This window comes from Rattus norvegicus, chromosome 6 (genome assembly GCF_021556685.1).
Source record: "Rattus norvegicus strain SHRSP/BbbUtx chromosome 6, alternate assembly SHRSP_T2T, whole genome shotgun sequence".
In the NCBI taxonomy this organism is placed as follows: Eukaryota; Metazoa; Chordata; class Mammalia; order Rodentia; family Muridae; genus Rattus; species Rattus norvegicus.
In genome coordinates, this window is record NC_141539.1 from 107,084,927 (window position 1) to 107,099,295 (window position 14,369).

At 46.4% G+C, this 14,369-nt stretch overlaps 1 protein-coding gene across 15 annotated transcripts in view; it reads right to left on the minus strand.

Moving 5' to 3' along the window:
* The window catches only part of Slc8a3 (solute carrier family 8 member A3), a 133,266-nt gene extending 119,246 nt beyond the window's left edge, over positions 1-14,020 (minus strand). For 14 of the 15 annotated variants that reach the window (XM_087552154.1, XM_087552152.1, XM_087552148.1 and 11 more), the window contains exon 1: positions 13,499-14,020. The gene's annotated coding sequence lies outside the window, so the exon portion shown is untranslated. 15 annotated transcript variants of the gene reach the window in all.
* Positions 14,021-14,369: the final 349 nt, after the last annotated feature.

The following is a 14,369-nucleotide window of genomic DNA, read 5'->3' on the forward strand; positions in this document are numbered from 1 at the left end:
TAGTGATACTTTTATTTTTATTTATTTTTTTTTGAGAAAAGTGGGTCTTTTTTAAATTATTTACTCAAAGTGTAAGGCAAAAAAAGAAATCAAGAATATGGCCAAAACACACAGGGAAATGGAATAAAATGTACCGTTTTGACTGCTCGGTTTTATGAAAATGACCGAGTTTGGTAAATGGTAGATGGGAACATTGGTGGCACCAGTCTGCTTCCAGTCTGGTATGAACCCAGGAGCAATGTGGCTGTGTCACTGTTCCCACATAGAAGACACTAACCATTTGACAGAGCTTCCGAGTCCCCAGGCTTACAGGGCTATGCTGGCTGCCTGTTCCTCACACCCACCCAAATACTCTTCCTCTCGTCACTCAGCTTGGCAAATATTGACAAAAGCCTGCGATTTGCCACTACATGCCAGTGGGTAAAATGAAAACTGAGACAGTGTTTGCCCACAAAGGTACACTTGAGTAGGAGTGGAAAGACGTGAACATAGTCAGCTTTTCTACGAAATGTAGGGTGAGGACAGAATGCCGTGGATACTCAGGGAGGTGCTGAGCCAGCTTGGGATTCAGGGAGGCGGCTCTGAAGGAGACGATCCCTGAAATAGGTCTTCGAGCTTTAAAAGAAGAAGAAGAAAAGCAAGTAGGAAGGGCATTTTGGTTAGAGAGAAAGGTCTAGGCAAAGATACAGAGGTTTGAGGAAGACCACCGTGTGCCTTGGATTACAAGGAATACAGTGTGGGGAAGAGGAGACAGACGAAGCCAATGGCAGGAGAGAGCACATTCTCCACAGGGTTTCTACCGAAGGCCGAGAAAATAGGTTTCTATCCTAAGATAAGGAAAACCAACGATGGGATTTTACACAGGAGAATGATGTGGTCCGATTTGTATTTTTTTTCTTTTTTTTTGGAGCTGAGGACCGAACCCAGGGCCTTGCGCTTGCTAGGCAAGCGCTCTACTGCTGAGCTAAATCCCCAACCCCCCCCCCCGATTTGTATTTTTAAAAAATCCATTTTCCCCAAATCTTAGGATGCCTGTAGGAGAAGGGTTATACACAATACATCCTGGGCCTGAGCAGACACGAATGAAAAAGAAACTATGTTCTATTCAACACAGAGCGACCCTCTGCCCCCATTCTGCTCCCTCATGTCCCGGCCCAGCCCATGACCTCCTGTCTGTTTCCTGGCTTATTTTCCTAATGTGCTGCCCCACAACTCCCAGGGCCTTCTGCAAGGTGTCTCTGTCCTCAGCAGTGGTTCCTGACATCTTTTAATATCAATGGCAAATTTAATTAAAATCACTGTTCCTCTGCCCATCCAGATCATTAATAAAACAATGCCGCCAGGCCAGACTGAACAATTCTCCCTCCTGCTACGCCCTCCACGTTCTCCAATGGGAACAGAGCTTAGGGCCTATCACCAGCCTCGGTAGAGCCATCCTGCTCTGCTTCTAAATCTGGGCCCCTGCACAGGCGTCACAGCCAATTTACATTAAAGTTATAGATGTAGCCGGCCTGCACTTGCTGTGACATGGCATCTGGGTGCAGGCACATTGCAACGTGTCCTGTGTTTTCTCTGCCCACCTTGGGGGAGGGGCAGCATTTGAGTAGAGTCCTTGTCTCCAAGCAAGACACAGTGAGAAATGCAGCCACTCACTCCCTACTCTGTCTAAAGGGTATGACAGACAGATATGTCTTCTAATGTTTAGATGGCCTGGCTGACACAATAGAACCTGGGTCCATGGAGGGAAACATAGGGATACACAATGCTTTCCCTGCACTATTATTTCTCCTCATCTTCCCAGGGAAGAAGGCTCTTTCAGTTCCATTTTGCAGATGGCCCATTAGAGCTCAGAAAAGCTAAGTAATTTGAGCAAGATCACAGTTACTAAGGAGAAACATAGGCATCTGGATTTTGGACGTCTGCTTCTGCAACACATAATAGTGGGTCCCAGCTTTGGGGGATCCTTTGAGCAAGAACCCAGATAGAACAAAATGAGTCTTTCTGGATGATTCCACAAACCTGGAGGTTCCACATGCCCCGAGGTATGCAAAAATGGAAAGCCTTGGATTTGAAAGCACAATGCAAGATGATTCCTAGTTGTATCTCAGTGAATGGGAGACCCATGGTTCTCTCAGGGCAATACCTAAATCATCTATAAAGCTCAGGTTGGGTCTGACAGCTTTTATAGTTATCTAGCTCAAGGATGCTTTAATCACTGGGAAGGTACACATTTAAGTGAGATCAGCCCACAGCAGTAGAAGAGCCAGGCTTGGAGTTTAGACTCCCAAAGAGAACTGTGGTTAAAGACTAAGCCAAGGGATGGTGGTAGGAACAGATGGTCAAGACAAGGTCAAGGTGAGTCTTCATTTGTAAGCAACTGTTCTTTGTCGATTTAGGCCCAGACACTGTGCTAGTAGTTGGGGCACAGCCATAAATGAGTATAATTCACATCAAACCTTCTGATGAAGGATGGAGATAAACAGAGATAAGAATAATTAATTATAACCATAACCTGGGAAATCATGAATACTCTTTCCTGTTCTGCTCTGAACACACAGGTAGGTGGCTGTCTGGTGGAAACATGGGAAATATCTGAAGTACGGTAGAGCTTTAAAACAATGTGGATAACCTCACAGCAACACAGGGAGCAATAGTTCATGGTTCTTCCTTCTCCAATCTCATGAAAATGTCATCTTTCGCCTTCTCTTGACCTTCTCACATTTAAATGGCACCTCACATGTATGGTGATGTTATGGGACCCTGCAGACAATCTTCCAGGAAACCACACACACTAGAAAAGAAAGTCCATGGACAGAGCAGAGCTTCTGTCTCCTCATACTGTGTATGAATCATGAACTTTAAAGGGACAATAAAAAAGTGATCACATGCATACATTAAGAACATTCGATGCCTGGCATTGTGCTAGCAACCTTTGTATCATCTATTTAACACCTCACACAATGAGAAGGGCATCATTCTGTGTTTTAGAACTGAAGATACAGGGGCTTAGTGATTTGATAACTCACAAGAGATCCATTAGCCAAGCGAGTGTCACGTGTGAGCCTTTAGACTCAGTATGCCAAATGTAGAGTCTGTTTCTAAGCTCCAGGGAATGAGAGGATGGTGGAATAGTGTACCAGCCTGGGTCTCAAGACACTCTACTTCTTCTGGGAAGTGTCCCCTAATGATGTACTCCTCTTCTGCTTTAAAAATGACTTATTCGTTTTGTTAAGACTTTGATTAGCACAGAACCATGTTTACACTGTCTTGAGATTATCTGTGTACGGGCACAATGTCTAGACTTTTCTGGAAGTTCCATGAGGAATTAGAACTCAGAGACGATTTTGTTGCTTAACTTTTCTTTTTAAAATGGTGTTTATTTTTTGCACGTATGAGTATTTTGTCTACATGTGTGTGTGTATGTGTATTACCCACAAGAAGTACCTGTGAAGGCCAGAACTGGGCATCAGATTCCTTGTTACTGGAATTACAGACAATTCTGAGCTGCCACATAGGTGCTGGAAACCAGATCCTCTACAAAAATAGTGCTATTAATTACTGAGTGATCTATCCATCTTGTTCTTAATGAAAATCTACTAATAGTGGCTGAGATGTTGAATTTTTACATCCTTTGTCACTATAAAATTCCATGACACAAAGATACATTATAATTTACTAAAATCCAGATAATCTGGGCCATCATCAATGCCAGGAACATTCTGAAGACCTGGGAGGAGTAGGGCCTCTGCATAGGTTAAGTTTGCTTTCCTGTATATGAATCTACATTTCCCCATAGTCCTCCTAGTCTACATTCTAGAGATGTCTGTGCTTCAGAATAACTTGAACCCTGAAAAGTGTAGAAATATAGATTCAACCTCAGCTCTAAGTTTAGGCTTCCTAGTAGTCGAGCCTAAGTATTTGTGTTTTTATAAAGTTCTTCCATTGATCTTTGCGATATTGCTAAGTCTGAGAGTCTTAAGTAAGAAAATCAGAAGAAATGTCTTCAAAAAAGTTTTTCATAAGAAAATCTTAATAAAGAAAAATATACATATCTCAGAGATTTCAACCATTAAGGATTTTCTTGGACCAGGAGAACTTCCACTTGATCTACAAGTAATTACAATTAAGTCTTGCTATATAGTAGGCAAGCATCTGACCTTCAAGGACTACTGTTTGCTTTCATGATTTGATAAGGACAGTATTCTCCATCTACATAAGGATATTTTCTCTTTGCTGCTCTCTCTAAACATGTCATTTTATACTTTTACTGAAAATACATAAAAATAGAATTCTCTTATCTTCACAGGAAAGGGATGCTGTTCACTTGTTTACAGCAAATGTATTTCTAGTTGTTTCCTTTTGGAGGTAAGAACACAGGTCATCTCTCCCTTCTGTGATCTTTTGGTTTATTCGGTCACTCACAAACTCATGCTTGTATGCAGCTTAGTTGTGTGACACAGGCTGGCTTATTGTGAGAAGATTAAACCTTTGTTCTAAATTTATTTTTCCCCACCCACAAACTAAAAATTAGAAAAGTAAGTTCTAAGAGGGCTTAGGGATTTTTCTATGAGATTTCTGTATCCTCATTGCCTAAATTAGTGTCTAGCATGGAGTAGATGTTTAGTATAGATTTACTGAATGGATATGCAAAAAAGACTTAGTAAGAATCATATCCAAAGATTTCCCCAACCCTTGGCAATGTTCAACTGGAGGTTGGAGAACCATCTGTCAGGGAGGCTGTGAGCGAAGATTTCCAAATTTGAGTAATATGAACAAAAATATAATCCTTCTTGAGAAGCACACATTGCATTGGAGCAAAGTGACAGAAAGCTGAATAATTAGGACAAAGCAAGTACTATACTTGGGAGTCCATACAATCATGTGTCAAGAAAATTTGAAAAAAGGGTTAAAATGGCATGGGATCATTGGAACCAGTTCTATGATCCAGCTAACATTGTATCTATGATTTGAAAACTGAATGGGGTATAGCTATGTGAAAGCAAATGTACTGACAACATGGGTAGCAGGAAGCCCATGCTAGAAGGACACTTGAATAAGCACTTTGCATTTAGGGAAAGGCAGACAATGTGTTGTAGAAGAGGACATCTGAAAACTGTGGAAGTAGGTGGGGTATCTCTATAATTCATGAATGCCTGGTCAAAGAATTTGGGCATCACTTGGAGAATAGGAGAAGCAATATAGGCTGAAAGTTTTTTAATCAGAGAAGAGATAGGATTAGTGTTTTCTTTTAGACAAGCAGTCTGCAGTGCTAGCAGCATGGAAACTCCATGGACAGACAAAATCAGGGCCAGCGTAGGCTCTTTCGGCACTAGGCAGGAGAGGGAAGAGAACCAGATGCTGAGGAAGACATAGGCTTCAGAGACACTTAAGTAGAATCAGTCTAATCTGGAGAACAGTGCCATCAAGGTGACAGGGAAAGAAAGGAATGAGGAGTCGCAGGACGATCATCGCACACAGCATCTTCGCCATCAACACTGGCCCTCCAATGCTCCATCTGGCTCAGAGATCCAGGCTCAAAGAGATGGAAATTGGAGGAATCAGCACAAAGACATCCAAGTCATACACCCCTACTGAACTTAGGACTTCATGGAGCACTGGACAAGTAAGACCAACAGGAGTTCTCAGCTCTCCAGGAAGAGGGCAGGCAGTCCTTGGAATTGAACCAAGGCACAAGTGTTCTCTTTGGTCTAAAGGAGGTGAAGGGCTGTTTGTTGATTCAGTAACCCAGATATGATAAACCTTGGAGAGACACAGATGAGGGAGTGCCTGTCCCCATCCTCACCAAGCTAAGAGAAGTGTACACAAGGATAGTATCTAAATCAAGCAAAAGGTCCAGGGACTTAAAAACACTGATTAGGGACATCAGAGAAGGGGTGGGGTTGGACACCCTCTGTCTGTCAAAAATAAGAATGTAGTTCATTCAGAAGGAACTAAATTTATGGAATGTGTCCCTCCTGGGAAGTAGTGCTGGGAGGAATTTTTTTAAAGTACAAAATGTTAAGGTTAACTAACTCAAAGCCAAGTTTGAGGACAAGAAAGCTTAATCTGGTTATTGGTTCATGGGTAGTGGGTGGTAGTGGTTTTGGTATCTGCTGGGTATTCGTTGTGTGCCATCAAACTTGAAGGTTCTTTAGAGATCATACTGCCTGCATACGTTCTCACGATATACTGGGTACAAACATGTGTCACACTCTAACCTCTACCCAATGAGAACTACGTACCTTGCCTTGCCTACTGCAACAGTGCAACAGCTGCCAGTCATGTCCCACCCCTTACCATCTTTGTTCCACAAAAACAAGATGATTTTTTTTTTCCTGAGACAGGGACTTACTGTGTAGCCCACACTGGCCTTGAATTTACTATCTTGTTTTAGTCTCCTGGTGCTGGGATTACAGGCTACTGCTACCCAAACCAACCAAAAATGTCTTTTAAAAATATCTACTGCTGAGATCACGTCGTTCCTTGAATTCCTGCTCTTCTGGAAATTCTTTTCCTCTTCTAATTATGAATTGTCCAACTTTACCTCCTATTGATAGGCTTTAAGCTCCACTAAGATAAGGTTATCTAATATTTCTAGCAAAAGCTAACTATGGATCTAACTATGGACATAGCCACAAATGTCACTTTTTTTCATTTCACTCAGGTCTCAGATGCCACCTTCTTTGCCAGGCTCTCCCCGTTCGTCCTATCTGAGGGTGGCCCTTCTCCTGGACTCTCTTATATCATGTTCCATATCTTTCTGTCGTGTGTAGTTTTAAAAACCGATCCACGCTAAGTCCAGCTAGGCACAGACAGTTTCGCCCACCTCCATCAGCCAGCCCTAAGCGGCTGTCTTTCCCTATTTCCTGAGGCCAGCCTGCTGCCTAGCCACTCACACTTCCCTGGCCATCCGCCTGCTGTGGTTGGCCTACAGAAAGCCAACTACCGGCTCGCTCAGATCCCCTTAGTCCCGTAAAATGATAGCACTAGAGACTTGTAATAGAACAACCAGATTTACAGCGATAAATCTCCAAGCCCAAAATGCCTGCACGAAGAACGCAAAATGCAATTGATATAAATACAATCTACACATCTAGATGGGACAAATGTACCCTACATTACTCTATTGCTCATATGTAAAATCTCTAGCTTCAGGCCATGTGGCCCCAGCCCATCTTCTTCTTCTGTCTTCTCCCATCCTCCATCTCCCTCCCCAACCCCCTCTCGTTTCCTTCCTCTTTTTCTATAAAACTTTTCCTTCCACTGTTCAATCACAGGCTTTAGCCTTCTCCGGCCAATTAAGATCTCACGTGACTTCACCTGAGTCTGTACAACCCTCTTAAGGGAACAGAAAATACAAACAACAATCCACAACATCTTTCATAGCACAGATCACTTGCTGAACACATTGTTCGTTTTCTTGATTTGTTTGTTGACTTAGGGAATAAAAAATTCTATCTGGGCAAGGAATGTGCCCTCTCCACTCAGCACAGTGCTTCAGTCTGGCGTAAGGCGGGCTCAGTAAGTATTTATTGAATGAATGAATTAATGAATACTGACTATAGGATTAAGTGATTCAGAAACCATGTATACTGAGAGGAGACAGCTAATGCCCCCTCCAAAAGCACTAGGAGAACCATGTGGTTTTGGAGCATAATCTAAATCACCACAGTTCCCTCTCTCAACTCAAGCCTTCTTCTTGCACCCCCTTCCAGAGTATATGATAAAGACAACCAATATTTATACTGCATCATTTATTCAACAAAGATTTAGCCAGTTGATGTGCCAAGAGTTTACAAAGGCCTCCTCCCTTCTCCCTTGAACCATCTCGTCAGCTGCCAAGGTTTCTACACCAGTAAGTATGGAGCCAAAACCAGACCTTCCTTCTCTAAGTACATAAGTCTCCTTGTACCAGGCCTGAAGGAGTATGTTAGATGAGGAAGGGCCAAGAAAAAGCAATGCCTGAACTGAAAGGACATTGGGGTAGAGGATAGACATGTGAGAAACACCGAGATGTCTCTTTTCTTCCTGACCTTGGCTGTTTCAGAGCGTCCACCTCTAGACTCTAGTGTTGACGTTACTCATGGAGAGGGTGCTGACATCCTTCTGACTTATGGCTGAGTGGCACAGGGAGGCTGGAACACACAGTCCTTCATACAAGTCTTCTTCAGCCTATTCTCCTGAAGCTTGGTTCATTTTAATGCCATTTCATTCAGCTGAAGTTTCAAACTGTTGAAATATGGGATTCAGTCCTATCATTGCCTAAATGAGAAACGAATGGAGTCTGGCAAGCAGTCAGGGTCATTTCTCTGAGATATCGTTGGGGGCTTCCTTCATACAGTCAACCCCAGTGGTGTGTGTGGGCCTCCCATCACAAGGAGCAACTTCTAGTTGCTGCCTTTGACTGTGCTCGCTATCTTAATTCGCTTCGTGATTCCCTTTAAGTTCACTCTCCTCTCCTAAGTTCCTTCTAAGGAGCAAAAAGGAACAGGCACGAGGGGGTTCTTCCTGCCTGACTAGCAAGGGAGTATGGCCATGTGGGTAGTGTGGGCGGAGCTTAATGAAGGCCCCAAGGCATTGTTTGTAACAGCTTCTTAATAGTTTGCATAGTTTTTAATGTGTCCCCTTCTTCCAGGGGGAAGAAGTGTTAAGGTTGAAACAGGATGGCTGGAGTATTTGGGGGCCTAGAGCACTGCCAGTTATCTTGAGAAAGCCCTAAATTATTGTAAGAGAAGGCAACTCAGGACTACGCACTGAGGAAGATCAGCTAAGGTTCATTGAGTATTTTCAAGTCCTAAAGCTGATGGGCATCCTGTTGTAGGCAATGCACAATGAGCTGGTAATAAGGCATAGGTACAGGGAGCTAAAGGCACATGCTCTAGGAACATCCTGACCACCAGGAAAGACTGCCCAGAAATGATGGAGAAAAGGAAAACTGGGAAGGGGATAGATTCTTTGAGGGGAAGTGGATGAGAGACCAGAGGAGAGCTCAGCCCACCAGAAGTCCAGCCAGGACATTTCTAAGGAGCTAATAGTCCATGCTGTCTGATGGAGGAGAGTATGGTGTGAGGAGAACAAATGTTCACTATAATGTGGCGTGTGAGAGGTCCTAGACAGTGGAGAAAGGTGGGAGGTGATGAGCAATTGAGAGATAAGGAGATAGACCAATGATCACACTACAGTTACAATCATTTAATAAAGGTAAGATAAGAGGGTGGTAGGGAGGGGAAAGGGGTCAGGCGGCACTCTGTTTAGACAGGGATTTGTGGAGAGACAGGATTCTGTGTTAAAGGAACAAGATATTCCAGATAAGAGAAGGAGTCCAGTTTAGGAAGAGAGTGGCTGCTATCAGGAAAAGAGATGGTGGGGTGGGGGGTGGGGTTTCCTGGTCCTGAGAGTAGTGACAAGGTAGAAAGAGGAGCTGAGGCTCTTTCCTCTCAAAGGATTTAGAAGGTACCACCTGGAAGCTAGGGTAGGATTAGCTTCTAGCCCTACTTCTGGACCCAGTCCTTACATGACCTGGCACTTTTGTGCACCCAGGGCCATTTTAATTGTCAATCAAAGTGTCAAGTCTCTCCTTGGCCTGTCCCATACTATGTATAAGATAGAATAAAATGGTTTTCTTAGTAGGTGTGACCCTGGACACTAGCCAAGTATCTAGGATCCTGCAATTAGATTTATCCACTCGCCATACAGTTCTTTAAAGAAATCTATCTTCATACACGTGAATTTTTAAATCTAGAAGTCTTGTTCCAAAGTCTCTACAGACTTAATATAAACGTAAGTCCTTCTCATTCTCCCAGGCTCCTTCTGGGGGACCTTTTATATCCTCAAAGGCCTCCCCCAACTCTCATAGTTCTGGGTTTGTGCTCAGGAAGTGTGTCTTATACATCTCCAGCCATTTCTTCCTTCTGGGCTTCTCTGCCCAGGGCTGGGTTTAGAATGTCTATTCAAGACACTTGAACAAATGAACAGTCAAACATAAACCAACCTCATTAAAGAAAAGCAGTGGACCGCCTTCATTGAAAGAACATGGTAGGGCTGGAGAGATGGCTCAGCCACTACGGACTAGGCTCATAACCAAATGTCTAAGAGCACTCGAGTTTTCAAATGAGAACAGAGGAGTCCCTTTCTCCACCAGCCTACTTGGGGATCTATAGAGATTTCCCATTGGCTCTACATCCCAGCGTCAGCCAGTTTCTGCATATTGTATAAAACAACAATTTGATCCTTTACTTCTGGAGTTAACACCTTCCTAATGCCTCACTGGAAAAATGCCATGCAATTCCTTAGCATGGAGTGCAAGCCCTTCACAGCTTGACCCTGTTTCTCTCTCTTCTCCCTGCTTTCAGCAAAACTAACCTGAACCCATACTTCCTTTCTGGTTTAGCTGTTCCCCGAGCCCCAAGACCCCGAGGAGAGGTGATCATTTCTATTTACTTCCACTGATCTGCCATAGCCCCTCATGGGGCAGAAATCACTTTATACACTAATTGCCTATTCACTGCTTGGTTGTACCTGGGAGGATGTATGTTTATGAGGAAAGGAACCGTTTCATTTTGCCTGCCTCTGTACCCAGCTCTTGTCTGGCAGAGTAGGTGCTTACTGGTTGCTTGCTTGTTCAATAAATGTCTCCCCGAGAAAAGAAGTAAAGGCTTTCTCTTTTGGAGAAAATATTTCACCCTCTAGGTAAAACAAGTGCTTGAGTGAGGGGAGTTACCCATCTCTACTCATCAAATGTAGCCATGTGAAGGGAAATCAAGATGGTAGCGTCTTCCAAATCCTGATTGAGGGCAATGGATATACCACACAGGGTGGGAAACAATGCCACATTATTGCCTATGGACAATATCCACCACTGTGACCCGAGATTACATACACACACGCACACTCACACCCGCACACATGCACGCACGCGTGCACACAAAACATACACAAATTGTTCCAAACAGGAATAGAAGAGGTCTGGGGTAAGTGAATCTGGCTGTCAGCTCACTGAGGGGCCCAGTGTGAAGGGATTTTATTTTTATAGTACTACAGATTAAATAAACACTCTAATCAGGTCCTTCACCATTGAGCTACATACAACCTTGTCTTTCTGCCCCTCCCCCAAACACCAAGTTGCTGCTGCTGCTGCTGCTGCTGCTGTTGTTGTCGTTGTCAGTGATGGGATCTCACAGATTGCCCAGACAGGCTTTGGATTTATAATCCTCCTGCTGAGATTACAGACCTTTGCTGCCAGGCCTGGCTTGGTTTTTTTTTTCAAGCAGAACAAAGCCAACAGCAGCAAAAACAGTTCGAAAACTCTCCCTTCTCCCTTCTTCTACTGGGAGTAGAAGATGCCCAGAGAGGGGAAGATGCAACACGTGCCTCCTCCGATTCCATTGTTTAACCAAACAATTGCCAAGTGCCTGCTCTCTGCTGGACACAGGGATAGGCCCTGGGGATACAGTGTGGATAAAGGCAAACCTTCTTTCTTCTCTTCCTGGAGCTCATGGTCCAGGTCCAGAGCTGTGTTCCTCCCCGCTCCCTGCATACCCTCCCCCATTGCTCAGTCACACCAGTAAAATTCAGCTGCATCTTAGATCACTTCAAAGTTGGGGGTTCAGATTATGGGTGTATGAAATAAGGAAATCTAGAAGAACAATAAACATTCCATGTAGGGGGACTTGCACCATAGTCTTCCTGTCTTCAAGTAAAGAAAGAACCTCTGTGATCAAGTCCCAGTTCTGCAGATACACACACACACACACACACACACACACACACACACACACACACACACACACACACACACACACACAGTTCATTTATTTAAAGAGACCAGGGTGACCAACCAGTCCCATCCAATCACCAACACAACAAGGCAGCTTCCTCCCAAAGTTAGATCAGCCAGCCAGAGTCTGCCAGCAGGGTGGGAAGATGGGAGGTCACTGGCCTGTACTTAGTGAACTTCCCCCCCACTCTCGCCACCCCACTCTGCCACCCCCACCCTCCCCATTTCAGGAAGAGCATGGCGCAGCCGCTATATTTGAAAACCCTGAGGTAAACAAGAGCACAGCTCAAGTGGATGGGGCACAACAGCTGTGGAAGATTAATCACAGGAGCTGCTGCGAGTCACCGGGTCGCTGGAGGCCTGCAGGCTTCCCTTTTGGTACCCTACCAGACGAACCGGATGTGTTCCCATTATGTGTTCCCCCAGCCCTCCCTTTGGTGGTTTCTTGACCACCCAGGAGCTGGGCACCTGGTGCCCAGCTGCAGCCTACATTTCTGATAAATTGCACCCAATTTCAATCTTTCTGCCTGGAAAACCTTAACACCAAGCGTTCAGATGTTTGTTTGTTTGTTAATTGCCAAAAGAGAAAGAGAAAGAGAGGGAGCGGATAGGAGGCAAGCAGTGAGTGAGGAAATTTACAGCACTGCATTAAAGGCATTTGTTTTATGCCCCCCCCCCTTTCCCGGTTAAAAATAAAACACAACGAATGAAAAAGAAAAACTACCTCCTTCACTGAAAACCCTCTAGCAAATCATTTTCATCCTCTGCCCCAGTGTGGCTTGGGTCCTCAGGGCAGGTCAGCTAGGGCCTGCAGAAGCAGCCTGGCCTTAAAATGAGGGCTCCTGCGTGTGTAGTGTGTGTGTGTGTGTGTGTGTGTGTGTGTGTGTGTGTGTGTGTGTGTGTGTGTGTGTGTGTGTATGTGTGTGTGTTGAAGGAAAAAGGGGAGCTTAGTTATACACTTTCACAGTTCTCCACGCAGCCCTAGATCTCTCAGACTACGGGGTACCCTTTGGCCCAAGAGCCCTCCAGGGCTGGAGGGAAGGGAGTGCACTGGGGCTGCGGTTATGGGCCAGCAGCGATGGAGTCCCAACATTGAGGTACGCGCGTGCGTGCGTGTGCGCGTGAGTTCGTGTGTGTGTGTGTGTGTGTGTGTGTGTGTGTGTGTGTGTGTGTGTGTGTGTTATCGCGCGCATGCGCGCGCGCGCCAAGGGAATAACGCGGTCCCCTTCCTAGCCTCAGAACCAGGTGGGCACTCAGCCCAGGAGCTCACCGGCGTGACACACATGCACAGACACACACACACACACACACACACACACACACACACACACACACACACACACACACAGGGCCATGCAGCTTCCTCTTTGAGCTACCCCGCCCCTAAGTCATCAACCCCAAAGCAGGACTGTTTCCAGTACTATGGCTCACAGGCATCTCTCACGGCACCCCCAGCACCCTAGCTTAGACACCCTCCCAGATTCTCCCCCAACACCGCATATACAACATACACTTTCCCGGCCACCCTCCCCCACTTTTTCTGGCACTAAACCCGCCGCAAGGCACCGCATGCGAATGATCTTGAGAAATAACTTATGATTCTTCTCCACCAGGGACCCTCTCGTGAGCATATCAGGCTTGGGATCTCGGGATCTCGGCAGGCATCCCCTGCCTCTGCCGTCCTCCGGGGCTTGGGGATTGTGGGCTTATCCCATTACTCACCGATTCCCCTTAGCTTCCAGAGCTCAATGGGCAAGTAAGGCGGGCTAGGAAGGTGCACGATGCCCGCGCCGCCCGGCTCCTCACCGGCCGCAGCGGCTCATCGCCCCCGCGGGCTGCGGGCCGGCTGCAGCGGCGTCCAGGGCATGACAGTCCGCCGCGGCTGCCGGCCGGAGCTCGTGGGCTAGCAGCTGTCAGGGGGCTACCAGGCAGCGCATCTGGAGCTCGATCGCTGGGGCCAGGGAGCAGGGCGGGTTGTACGGACCCTCGGCACCCAGCCAAGAAGCAGGGACTGCCTGAGTGGCTCAGGCAAGGCCCGGAGTCCCGGTCGCTGTCGCCTGGGGATCCCTGCGGGAGGGGCGGGACGGAGAGCAACGCGGCGCGCCCTGGCGGCTCCGAGGGACCCCGGCGGGGGCTGGCTGCCGCGTCGCCCGGGCTTTCCCCGGGCTGGGAGCGCGCGGCTCAGCCTCGCCCGCTGTCACCACCGGAGACGTCTCGGCCTCGCCGCGCACAGAGGGGACGAGCGTAGGGGCTGGTTTCTGGGCGAGCCTAGAGCTTTGCCCATTAAGCCTCCGCAAGGAGCCAAATCAAAAAGCCAATCTCCAAGCCTCCAAACTCGACGTCACCCTATCAGCTGGGAGACAGCTACACCAAATGACAAGCCGCGCATATTTAGCCTCGCGCGCGGAGGGGAGTTTTCCACAGCGCTTCTCGGCGGGCCTGGGACACCAAGCACGGACCTAGCGTTCAGAGAGCCCCGGGAGATAGAATGCGGATGCAAGCCCTACCCGAAAGCCACCAACCCAACCGTTGAGCCTGGAACCTAGAGCATCGGAGCAGACGGCTGCTGCAAGGAGGCGACTCGTCCTGACCT